This window comes from Bombus huntii, chromosome 4 (genome assembly GCF_024542735.1).
Source record: "Bombus huntii isolate Logan2020A chromosome 4, iyBomHunt1.1, whole genome shotgun sequence".
NCBI classification, from domain to species: domain Eukaryota; kingdom Metazoa; phylum Arthropoda; class Insecta; order Hymenoptera; family Apidae; genus Bombus; species Bombus huntii.
The window spans coordinates 9320491-9334587 of NC_066241.1; the positions used below are offsets into that span (position 1 = coordinate 9320491).

Here is a 14097-nt window from a genome sequence, read left to right on the forward strand (position 1 = left end):
AGAGGCGAAGGTTCGAGCGGCCAGACAAAGCGAGTAAAATGCGAGGCTTACCATTGACGCTTGCGACGATGGAGATGGACGCGACGATCAGGAAGCACGTGACAGCGGCACATGTATCGGCCATGTTGATAACGTACAGCGCGTCAGATTCGAAAATAAATTCGGCTGTTTAAATCGCGATCGGCTGATGTTCCTGGCGCATTGATCGCATCCTGGTGTATCGCCACGAGCGCGTTGCAACGCGAAACGAGTGGATTTGGGCACAATAGACAGCCATATTGAGAATAGCCGGAGTCTGCGCTGGATGGGTGGTACGCACAGCTGCTCTAGAAACCTCGAAGCCCAAGGAAAATCAATATCCATGACAGCCGGAAGGTCCTGTTCGTTCAGCGGGAACCTTTGACGTCAAAGTTTCTGCGCATCCGCGTCACATCCAGGAAAAAGAAAATTCACCGTCACTGAATCAATGATTTGTCGACATCGCAACTAAAATTCGACTTACAATGGCTCGACAGCGAAAATAGTCCGACACTCGCCGTAAAAACATCTTTCGTTTCGTGCGTTCTTTGGAACGAAATAACTCGTCTCGAACCGTGGATCGAACGATTCGAATTTTGCTCGACGAGTTAGAAGAAATCTTCGAAATGTGTTGTTCGAATGTTCGTTACAGGTGCAGCTAAAAAAAGTTGTAAAAAGCTACCTTTACTTTCTTCCTCGCGATTCCGACTAATTGTACTTCTTTCGATATTTCTTTACGCGTCACCTATTGTTGATCTTCCCAATTCTTCTAACTCGTCGAAAAAAAAAAAAAAAAAAAAAGAAGAAGAAGGAAACAGATTGACCCAATTTTTAAAAAGTTATTCTGTTTTAAAGAACGCACAAACGCCTCCTATACACTCGCGGCGTGTCCGTTACACGAGACTTTCGGAATTTTGTTCGTTTTGTAACGAGACACGACTATTCTGATCGCATTGGTAGAATTTGAAATCACTCTGAAAGTGCATATGTAGAAGATAGAAGATAGTCGTTGCGAATATTTGGCCAAAAAAGATAGTACATAGTATGGATAGGTATCTTAAGCGTACGATAAATGTCAAAAATTGTCCCATTGAATATCGAGACGTATCGGTACAGCGAATAATTGACTGTTTAATTAATTTCGTGAAATTAATTTCCTCCACGAGGTACGCCATAAAGAGCCCCATCTTCAACGTGTTATAGACGTTAAAGACTGTTCCATTGAACATTGAGACGCATCGATGCGATGGATAATCGACTGTTTAATTACTCGCGCTAAATATCTTGTAACTTGTACGCGCGTTTTCAGATTTCTTTCCCATGCAAATATAATATAAAATACAATGTAATACGTAATATAAAATTTACCAATTTATTTATCGATGATGTGTATCGACGATCTTGAATGAAATTTCAAGATATTTCGTACAACACACACATACACGCGCGATATATTCGCAAAGAAGCGCGTATCAGCGTTGGAATAATTTCGCGAGCAACAGTATACGGTAAATGTAATTTGCAAACGACCTCTTTATCAAATATCGATAAACGCGATCGATATGGGAGGGATCGGTCCTTATGCTGACCAAATATTCCGTCATCATTCAAACACCCATCGAAACTAATCCCAGTACATACCGTTCGAATAATCGAGTAACTTCGTTTTCATGTACGGTACAGTGTACTTACTTGGTTGCCACGATATCTCAACGATTATTACTACAGATACTAAGGTATCGCAACAGTTGCAAAAATCTTTTATAAATAAAATACACGTGGCTCACGAAGCTGTTTCAACGTTGCTGGAAACTTTTTGCGTATATGATATACGAAGAATTTTGAAATGACCATTGCAGCACTGTAGCGAGACACGCCTAACGTGATCGTATCGGTGAAATTTCAAACGGATTTGAAAGTGTACATAGAAGTTATCAGGGTATTTATCAGGGACACGTACTTTTCAAAAATCATCAAACTATTCGAACAGCCAATTATTATTTAGTATGTTAATAAGCCACGATGTAATAGCCTTAAAGAGTTAGAAGGAAGAAATTTTCGGAAAATGGAACAATTTGACTTTCAAATGGCTTGTACGTGATGTAATCGTCTGTTTGATGAACTTTTAATTGCTATCGTAGATAGGGTGGTAAAATACTGCGAATGTTACAGACATTGTCGTGATTTTCCTATAAAGTAACACACGACGCGTAGTCTGTTTGACGTTCGGTTTGCTTGGCTCTTGTAACTCGGTTTCGATAAAATTGTACAAAATGCACGTGGCACGATACGCTGCTGATAATATGCGATAGTTTTCTATCGAGGTTCTTCTCTCTTTTTTTTTCTTTTTAATCATATTCTCAAAAATATGAATTTGCATCAAAATCAACAGTTCAATTAGAATATTCTTCCTAATATTCGATATGAAATATTCGATAAAGGAGATACAAATTACGACGATGGGAGGTCTCGCAAGATATTTGTATCCGTGAAATTGCAACTGTCGCGTCGATAAATATCTGTGTCGATTAAATTTTTCATACACTTCGGATTCTCGTCGGAAAACCAGTAATAACGTATTTCTATTTCGTAATATATTTCTGATATACAGAGAATGCCCTCAAAAAAATATACACCCACTTTAATTAAATGGTATGGTGAACTTGCCGCATCGTATTATTACAATTTTTATACAAATCTTCCTTTCGTTCGACTTTGTATACATTTCGGATGTATTTATTTCTTTTAATTCTATTAATGGATCGATAGATATTTACTCCTATAAATAGATTCTTCGAATATTTATACATTCCATATCTTTTTAACCACTACGTCACGTGATTTTTTCGGTAGAAATAACTGCGTAAAATGACATTTTCTCTGTACGGTGAATTTTGTACGATCGAAGCCCCTTTTTCGAGTGGCACGGGTGCCTCGGCATGAGAAAGTGCCTCTCCATTACCGTTTTAGCTGGCTGTTTCCATTTGTATAAAATCGTCGTTATTATCGTCTTTATCGCAACGAAACCATCCCATTACATCGGTGTATTTAAGGTTTCCCTACAGTTACCCCATCATTCGACGAATCCACGCGCTTTAGATAATTCTCAATATCGCGTTTCCATCTTCTAGCATCTGCGACCGTAGCTTTTCCAACGTCACGTACTCTCGATGAACTCTATCGCCGATTCTTACACCACCTTCCACGTTTTTAATTAAATTGTATTTCCTTTCTGTGGACGACTGGAACGCTGTTAGTTTCATAGCAAATTCTTATTCGTCGGAATTCTATTCTATCGAACAGAGGAAAGAACGTGTAGATTTTTGAAAAAATAAAAAAACGCATCCGTCACTGAGAAATGTTAGGTTCGGCTGATAAAACGTACAGACACCAGAGTATTCGTCGATATTCGTCGGAGCAGTCGAATATCGACGATTCTACGATCTCCGTTTATTCTACTTGAAACGCGGTTCGCTAAAATTCAAACTAATCGTCCAGCCAGCGGTTCCATGTCGTCCAAACTGAACAGATCGCCAGCGATATGGAAGATGAAGATAATTTCCAATTGTTCGTAACATCCGACGACCATTCGACTTAAAAGATGGTTCTCGAGGTCGCGGCAAGCGAGTTACGCAGGCAATTTGTCAGCTGTTGAACGAGAGAGCTGGCTGGTTGTACTGCGTTGAAGCAGCGCGATTCGAAGAACGGGAGAGACGCGAAAGGGAAGCGTTCGCCGAGAATACGTCCGTTTCGTCTTTCTCGTTAGACGGTGGAAATGAATTGGCGATTTCACCGTGAATACTACAAAGGAAGTTAACGCTGTAACTGGCGCGAGTTTCGCGTGAACCGTAGCCTTTGACGAGGCGAAAGCCGGTTTGTTTGCGCGTCTCGCCGAACAAATCCGATAACTAAAATTGTCTGGCGAAATTGTTTTACACGAGCCGTGTTCTCGGTAACGCTAGCGGCTATTTAATCGAAATTGTCGGCCGCGTTTCTCGTTGGCCGTTCGATCAACCAACGTGTAATTAAAATGATAATCTTAATAGATCCTCATGGACAAAGCTAGCGAGGCTGGCGTTCGGCGAAGCGAGCTAAGCAAATGACGAATTATATCGCGCGTTATAGCTGAATCGTGGAAATTTGCGAATATTTTTACACGGATAGATTAACCCTGCTGCTGATCCTCTAATTTTTCTCGTCCTATCTCGTCTATTACAAATAACAGATACGTAAAACAACGTAGAAAAATATATAAGTAAATAATATCGCGAATAATTACGAATAATTGCGTTCATTTTCGTTAAAGGTAAATTATATTATATTTACGTGCCAAGGCTAGAATTGAAGTTGCCGCTGATATTGATTTATTCTTGTTAAATTTCAATGTCGGAATAAAAAAGTCCAGCAGTTGGCCGTTGCGACCTCTTTGAAAAGCGCGTACCTAAAAGTGTGTCGCGAAAAGTAAGCTACGACGAATATACTCGTCAAACACGTAGTACGTGTGGCTGTTATAATATAGAATTAAGTTGCTACGAAACGACTGTTTTATTTTTCAATTTTATTACCGACGGGGTTCGTCGTAACGCAGAATACTGACATCACTTCGTGACGTATAATCGTGGGAAACAGCCAACTGGTTAAACCAGGACCAGATCACGATAAAGACCGTTTAAAGATGAAATTTGTAGAATGGTCACGGTTAGAGAACGTCGGAACTTCGTATTATTATAACGTTTGCCATCGCTGTGCTCTCGATATTAACCCTTAACTGCTGCTCTGGGGCTCCCAGACGATATAAACATCCGCGTAACTTCGGTCTCGAGCAACGCGTGATGTCAAGTGTCTTGGTAATTTTCAATTAAGTCGCCCCTTATGACTGTAACTTATAACTTCCGATCTTTGTTCCGTATAGGAGTAATTGAGAACATACGACTTCCCTTTCACCTTGTTTCATCTTGTTCGTTATGGATGAAAATGCGATTATAGTTACAACTTGAAACGAATCGTTTTTCCTTGATCGCGATACAATGGAAATGTTTACAGCGAACGTTCCCGAGTGCTTCGAATAAAGAAAGAACGATGCAATACGATACTCTTTGACTTATAAATAACTTCCCTTTGAGACCAATCCGGGGATCAATTTTCCGGCTCCGCAGACACAGTGTTACACGTAATACTAGGAATCGCCAAATTTCCAGTCTTTTCTAATATTATTTTTCAATTTGAAATTCAATCTATCGGACGTAGGAATATTTTTACTGCAAACTATTAGAAAAACTCTGCCTTCCATCGTATAATCGACGAGCGTCGCCAGAGTAATGTCCAGACTTTAACTGTAGTAGGTAACGTTGTTCTTTAAACACGTACGTAATTTTGTTCACATCGTATAACCGATAACTATTTTCTTTTTATCGTTTCTTTTCATCCGAATGTCTCTTAGCTTTCGCTTTGCCACCGTATATCATTCCTACGCCATGCACCGATGCTATTTTTCTTCTACACTGTGACATTTACTTCTGCGCTTGAACATGTGATCGAGTCACAATGCAAATAGTCTAAGACTGCTGTCGTAATACTCTACGGAATAACTTAAATTATCGTATCGTTCTAACACGTTATAGATTTTATTAAAGAGGAACGTTTACTCGATAGAAGACTCAGATTCTTTGTATCACGAAATAAGACACGGATTTTCCTTGACGCTACTTTACGATACGAATAATTGAATTTCTTCTCTCTCGTACATGGGAAGCTTAAAATCACTATCTATGCTAAGTCTCCTGTCAATTTCGTTACTAAAATAAATGTTACAGATATCGGCAATGATCGTCTGCGCTCGACTATACGTTTCTTTGATTAAAAACTTATCGAAGATAATAAAATTCCGACAAGCGAGGTCTTCGATTCTTTAAATTCTACAAAATTTAATGAAACTTCTGACGAGTAATGTACGTGAAAGACTCTGTATACTCGTTAGATCGTTCCTCGAACGAGAAACAGATCGAACTGTTCGCGTTCGGGTGAAACGTAAAGGAAAAAGATTAAATTTCCTAACTTTCCGTCGATAGGATCTTCATCGTCGTCTATGACAGTTGACTTCTCTTAATTAGCGAAGCTTCAAGCTTTCGATATTTCCAAGTTTCAATAATTCTCATTCTCCGTTCGCCTTTCAATGACCGTCGTTAGCGTGAGCGTGTGCCAATAATCAAAGCGAACGATGTTCCTTTGAACCTTCCTTTCGTCTTCCATTCGTCTTCCTTTTCGGAACGGAATAATGGCTAGAGCTACTTTACTCGTTGCGCTGATTTAACGAGTGCGTGTTTATTCTCTCTTTATTCTTCGTCTGCTTCTCCCTTCGCATCTGTTGAACATCGGTTCGATTGTTGAACTCGTCCGTGTGATTCTTCCATCAGGAACGACATCCGTGTCCGAATATACATGTTACGGTCGTTCTTTAAAGTTCTTCTAAATTGAAAGTTCCTTAAAACTCTTCCAACTGCAAAATTCTTGTCCCGAAAGTGTCGCGGTGAACGTGGATATCCGACGTTACGCGTTCGTTAACGAGGATCTCTTCTGTCAAATATTACGAAGCAACGATTTTTCTAAAACGTAGAAATATCTTGCGAAATAGCGGATTTTCAAAAATGCAAAAGTCCATGAAACGTTTAGGGAACGTAGAGGATGAAATAAATCTCTATTCGTTTCAGTTTATTCAGTCGTATTCGTGAAAGTAGCAAACTGCACGAACATACGTACATTATTATTATTTCCTGTTTTTTGAGAAAAGCTTTTCTCCTTTTCAAGCATTTGCCTTTTATATTTCTTAGGAAATTGTGTAGCTTAATTGTTGCGATAAAACTTATCGCTTTCTATTTTCCGTTTCTGCACATCCTTTGTAAATTTATCGCATTAGCGACGTGAAGTATAAAGGACGGTCGATCGTAAATTGAAATCACAAATTCCCCATCGACCATTTCACAACAGACTGCTGCAGTTGCATGTTTTATAGGGGTGAATAGCCGCAGAGAAATCGATTCCAGTTCTACAAGGGACAAGTGTTATTGCTTTCATTTGAGCGCTCTGCCTAAGTATATTGTTCGTGGATTTACTGCAACTATGTTTGGGATTCTGAATTGCAACCTCCCAAGAGAAAACCTTGAAATGCTCTAAATATCGTATCGACTACTTTCGCGTAACGATATACTTGTTTTATGACAAATACGAAAAGAAAAGAAAAGAAAAGAAGAGTAAAATGCGCATCGAGAGTATTTTACCTGGAATACGTATTCAAGGATTATTCGCAGATTTTTCAGACCAAAGATACTTTTGTAAAGTGTACGATCGTTTATCTGAAAAATATTAAAAGTACTTCGTTTCTAGTAGGATTATATAATATCAATATCGTATTTAGGAAGTTGTGAAATTGCAAACTTATTAATAGCAAACATCATATAGATATACAGAGAACGAAATTGCTGATCGATACAGAGGATATTAATTCGTTTAATATCTTGGCGATAGCAGATGATCGCTTTGCAATTAATCAGTACTCTGCAATTTATAATTGGATATAATGCAGTAATTATTTAAATCAATTGTTACGGGTATAAAGATTGATAGCAGGTATTTATAACTTTTCTGCGATTTTCACATTAAGCATGATGAAGCAGTTGAATGATTAATTGCTTCTCTTTAACATAGCCGTGAGGGAGACGAATTTTTTTTGAAAAAGAAATATTCATCTACCAACTATCGTCGGTAAAATGCCGAGTGTAGGATTAAACTGTTAATTGTGAAAACTACTAGAATTAAATTAACGTTCGTTGGAATTATATTTTCAAAGTCTCATTTTTACGTATACTACCTGAAGTATAATATTTCTCCAAATAGTGAAATATAAAATAAAATGTTACAGTAAAAATTGTTTTATCGTACAAAATTAAATATCTTTATGTATTTACTATGGTCCGATATAATTATTAAAAAGAAAGAAAAAAAAAAAGAAGAAGAAACTTTCAATCTTCCGAAAGATGGAGCATAATGAAATATAATTAGACGTTGAATAACAATTTTTATTTTCATTTCGGAAGATGGAACGAACATGAAATATGCAGCAAATTTTGCAAATATTTCAAAATGAAGGAACTGCGCAAATATAAATATTTGCAAGTTAATTGCACTTAATATGGAACACCTGACGTTAAAAGCTTCCCAAAAAGAGAAACATGCTTTTCTTTTCGATTGCTTTCGAGAAATTAATAAGTTCTTTCTGTGTCGCTTTATAAATTCCTTCAACATCGATATTACGTTTTTTTCCTAATATTAAATTCTGACAATTTCTTACGATTTTTTCAGCTGAAAGTTGTATTAAAATAATTTTGGAAACTGCTGGAAATTGTTGAAATTGCTGCACCAAGAGCATAATTTCTCGGAAAGAAGGACGATGAAAACTCAAATCCTTCCGGGACTGTTTTACTCGTTCTATTAAACAAACATGTTTAATGATAAATAATGCAAAAAGTAATATTTTTTAACTTGCCTTCGTTAAAGACGTTCATTATTTAAGACGACTCTCAGAAAAATTGTATAAGCTATCAAACGTAACTATCAACTGCATTCGATCGACATGCCTTCATTTTTAAGAAAATATTTCATTTCTTATTTGCGTTATTACTTTAATAAACGTTTCTTATACTATTATTGTGCTATGTATAAACCAATGTTTACTTACAGCTTCACGCTTACATACTGTCAATCTTCGAAAGAATTACGAATTTTTATTATACGACAATTAATTATATTAAATATTAATTATACAACATATTAATCGTAGTTATTGTAACATTAAATGATTAGCAAAATTACAAGATTGAAATTAGCACAAGAAAAAAAGCCTCTTTTACAAATCTACAAGAAGAAGGTTGCTTAAGAACGATTGAAACGTAAAATGAAATTCTAATTAAATAAACGTCGTGTTACCATTTTTCTACTATAGTTTCGAGTAAATTCCGCGTACTAATCGTATTTCTCTACGGCACAATAATAACATTCTGTTAATCAGCCTTTGAAATGTCACCGCAAACGTTCCATGTGCAACGTGACGTATATTCCGTGATAATTTTCTTAAACTATATGAAGTTAACGTTTATAACATTCTATAAAGTAATAAGCAAACTAAATGAATAGCCTTCATCACGCTGTATATCCTGTTTGCATATTTAATATTAATATCAAAGCTTCCAAGCAAAAAGATGTTGTATTTTGCGAGCGTATTTTATTACCGAATGCATAATAATTCATTAACAATCCCCACAATTTATCGTCACAGTACGAAAGTACGTTCAATAATTTACATTCTGTTTTTGAACAGCCTGTCGTAGTTATACTTCGTTTTCACGTGTTTCAAGTAAACATATTATCGATAAATACACCAGTACAAACACTATTATATCAATGCAAACGTTAAAACATTTTCATCATGGTGAAATGTATTTGCTACATCGATTTTAACGAATTCAATTTATGTATGATGAATGTTAAGCAGACATTTACTTTGTTTCGTTAAGTTTTAAGAATGAAATTAATTAAAATTTCCTTCGATCAAGATAGATGTAATTTTAACAGAAAATTCCGTTAAATTTCGATAATTTATTTCTAATGGTTAGCCTTATACCCATAAATAAAAATTAAAAAGCAAACTGTCCTATAAAAATTAACAGAACCAAGCTTTCGTTTATCGGTAGATTATTTTCTCCTGTTAATTTTTATCGCGTAATTGTCTCTTCGATTCCCCATTTCTCTACGATTTATTCGCCTCCTGCACAATGTTAACGCAATATTTCTAACAACAGACAGAGATACTTAGCTAGATTCAACGCGATTCTTTTCTTCGCTTTTGTTAAAAAATTATTCACGGACCGCAGCTCCTCCTTCGATAAATTTCAATGCTCATTACGTGCACGTACATACAACGTAGCGAGTACGAAGCAATCACAGAATAACGCGATCTTCGATGAGATGCGATGTTTTAATAAGTTCTGATAATAGACGCTTCATTAAATATGTAATTGGAAATGGAAATCGCCAGCATTAAATAATAATGTAATTTGAAAATAAATTGAATTCGATATATTTATATCGAATATATTAAAGACGTTTTAACATCGACGTATTGAACATAATATTCGGATTTATTTCAGCGGACACAGCAGTATGTAAAAGTTACATTAATAAACAAAAAAAAAAGAACGTCACGAGTATCTTTTTTAACTTACAAGATACGTATTATTAAATATGCAAAGAACAATTCTAAACAATTTTGCAGAAATAACATTCCAGTGTATCGTGTATTGTCTGTCGTAAACGAATATCTCTTCGATATAATACTTAATTGATATATTAAATTCGTCGGATACAACTTTTTAATCGCACACGAGACAAACGTGTATTTCTCATTTCGTTGAATTGTTTTCTATATTTAAATTATTCCTGGATAGATAAGAATTATACGAAACTCATGAAATAAGCAAATAAGCAAAATAAAAAGAAGAAGAAAAAAGGGAAGAAACTGGTAGATTTCACTTATCGTTAAACTTATATCCTTAAGCCAAGTTAAACTTAGTTTGCAATCTTCGTGAAATTACGCAATTCAACAAACTGTCGGATGCAAATACAACGTTAACATAGAATCGTAACGATAAAAGTTATATTCGAAGTTACGGTAATCTCTTCTGCTATGACTCGTTATTGTGCAATTGTAACTTATACCATTAACAAATCTGTATTTTCGGATGAAAAACTGCGTTTGTAACTATAATCGTGCATTCCGTGGTACATAAGTAATGTCCACATTGAGGAACGTGTAACGCTTAGTTGATAAATTCGAAAGCACATCGTTCGCGTGTAGTTTACGTGAACTATATTTGAAGTGTGTTAAAATGGCAATTTGTAAATTTTATACGTCATATCGAAGGGATTAAGGATATTAAAGGAGAATACATAAATATTCGAGTCGCGTATATAAGTCTTAATATTACGAGCATAAATCTCCGAAATCTTCCAAATCTCCGTCGTATCTCAGCCACGTGAAATTATTTTTCATAATCTTAGTACCTTGTTGATCTACGATATATTAAAAGTTCTATACAATAAGTAATAAGTTTTATGCAACAGCTCGTGGTTGATAACACTGCGTTAAATAGAATTTATGGCAACAAAATTTTATCCCATTCTAACAGTTCGTGGAAATAAAAATCAACGGGCTTATGTAACTTCCAGTTGGCGAACAAATTAACGCAAGTTTCCAGCGAATGAAACGCGAATAATGAAATTACAGGAATACCGAGGAACGAACTTTAAAATTCCTCGTATCGATCGAATCGACTGTTATTCATTGAATTTTCCAGGATCGCTGAAATAGGATAAATCTCACGGGCTAAAGAATTTCCAACGATATGAAGGAATTAGGTAACGTTGTCGGAGAAGAGTGCGCGAATATAATACAATACCTTGGGAAAGTATAATGTTTCTTTTAATAATGTAAATGGAGTGAAAAATATTGCGATAGGAGCGAGCGATGGCTGATTCTGCGTGAAAAACCGAGTCGAAAATGTGGAATAAAATTTGCAAAAATTTAAGTATACCAGTTAGATCTTCAAACTCGATTTTATCGATAACGAAACGTCGGATGAAAAAAGATTAATTGTAATAAATTATACCGGGTGTTTCTCCTATCTTTCATTTTTTTCACGTAGAATCATCCTGTTTTTTGATCTATTGGCCAAAATCTATAAAATTCACGTGGCGATCAACGTATTAATGCATTCTGTGAATTAAAAAAAAGATATAGTTTAACGTAGAGTAATCTTTGCTATTGCGATAGCGATGGAAATTTCATTATCGAGATTAATCGTGACTTTGTTGAAAGTCTGATCGGCGCTATAACGAAAGAGTGGTTAGGCGAGGGGAATCACGGCGTGGAATGGAAAAGCGTGCGAAAGTAGTCTCATAATGTAATTAATGATCGAGGAATCGAAATTCTGCCGTATTTTACAGCGAGGATAAGAACTACTCGAGCGACAATCGAATGTCACTTAAGCGTTCTGGAGATGGAATCAATTAGTACCTGAGTGGCGTTAATTCTTGCGCGAAGATCAATTCTCGCGAACTATTCGAAAAATAAGGATTAAAAGGTTTTTACGTAGGAAAGCGTAGGTTTGAAGCTTAGGATTTAATTTTGACGCGAATAAATGAAAGTTTAAAGATCGAGATTTAATTGAAATAAAAGTAGGATTTTTAAGTTAAAAAACGTCAATAATTCTCAATTTTTGTTAATATTAACGTTAAATATTTAACTATAACGCGAAAGTAATATAAATGTAAATGAATATCGAACACTCTGAATTATAACGTCAATTAATATCGCATGCTAATTAATATTTATGAATCATAAGCGAAGCATGATGGAAAATCGAAATTCGATATATATTTTGAAACTTAAAAATCAGATCGATAGAATGAACATGAGCTGGTGTATACTAATTTTTTATTCAATGAAAAATAATAGATACGAATGGTAATAATATTGCTTAATTAATTTTTTAATTAACAGATATTATGTATATTATGTTTACATATATGTACATAAATATAATTTTCAACGAATAATATATATGTTATTAATTTAGTTCTGGACACGAGTATAAAATTTCTCGATATGTCACAAATTTTCCCGAACGTTATTTTTCACATTTAAATTTGTAGTTGAATACTACGGGTATATATTTCTTATATCCGTTGACAAGTTTAATAAAACTATTTTACGCTATGGATTCGCTTGTTACTTACGGCTTCTTTAAACCAAGCGATTAAGAGATGGAATAAAGCTAAAATTACGTGATATAATATGCGCGTATACTTCGTGTGCCTGACATTACGAGCATCACGCTACTTACAAAGGAGATTTTACCTTGTATAAATCATACTTTTACTTTAGCAGCATAATAAATTTTATCCGATTACTTGAAAGCTGCTTGTATTCCGAGTTATTAAGCATCATTATAACAACGAATGGTGTTGATAATTCTCTAATTTATTTAAATTTTCGAATTAACATAAAGTGTTACGTAATCACTTTATAAATGTCTTAGAACGTTATAAAAATTATTTTATATCGAATCTTCCCTTAGAGGACGTGGACAGATAAATATGAAACTTCGATGGAACGCATCTAACGATTAAATATCAGATATCTATGAAATTCATCTAAATGATTAAATATCAGATATCTATGGTATTCATCGAACGATTAAATATCGAATAATATGCGCAATATAAAATAACAGTTAGCAACATTTCGATGTTACGGATTAATTGAATTAACTTTTAAATCGAAACACAAACGTGTTAACTACAGTCTGCGGATTAAAGCGATTACAACTTTTTCCTTTTTCTTTTTTTTTTTTTTTTGATAGGAAAACTTCTACTAATACTTCTGTGTAAGCCTGTGAGGTAAACTTCGACTTCTAAACTAACTTCGTAAGCTATAGAACTAAAACAGCGTAATCGTAATGTGATACGAATAGTCGGAAGAAATTTAACATTTATTTAAAAACTATATATATTTATTTAAAAACCGCTATATTGCAGAGTCTTTAACTATATTTTTATGAATCTGTATAATTTTTTAGAATTTTAAAAGGATATATATATATATATATATATATAGAGAGAGAGAGAGAGAGAGAATGTTACAAGGAAGTGATCTAAAACTTCGTAAATTTGTAGTACATGTTTAATGAGAGAAGTAGAAAGTGTCTGATAAGTGTAGATCCTAAAATTAATCCCGTTTATTTGATATGCCGTACCTTTTATTTAACATTTAAATCGAACGTTTAAATGGAACCTTCGATAGAATAGATGGAAGAAACGTGTCCAATAAAATCTCCTCCATCATGTGATTTGATTTCATTGAATTTTTCTTTTATGAATACACATAAAGAGAATTCTACCTATTGTGGACACACGAAAAAATAAATAAATAATGCATGTCGTGCAATACCGGTTACAGAAGGAATAAAT

General features: G+C 34.9%; 1 protein-coding gene across 6 annotated transcripts in view; it reads right to left on the minus strand.

Annotated features, from left to right (window-relative positions):
* The window catches only part of LOC126864795 (A disintegrin and metalloproteinase with thrombospondin motifs 18-like), a 42482-nt gene that overhangs the window by 24428 nt on the left and 3957 nt on the right, over positions 1 to 14097 (minus strand). For 3 of the 6 annotated variants that reach the window (XM_050616541.1, XM_050616539.1, XM_050616542.1), the window contains exon 1: positions 52 to 907. The exons of 2 other annotated variants lie outside the window; for them this stretch is intronic. The gene's annotated coding sequence lies outside the window, so the exon portion shown is untranslated. Of the gene's footprint in view, positions 1 to 51; positions 908 to 14097 lie in introns of those variants that run through there. One more of the 6 variants, XM_050616543.1, reaches the window with a different exon arrangement.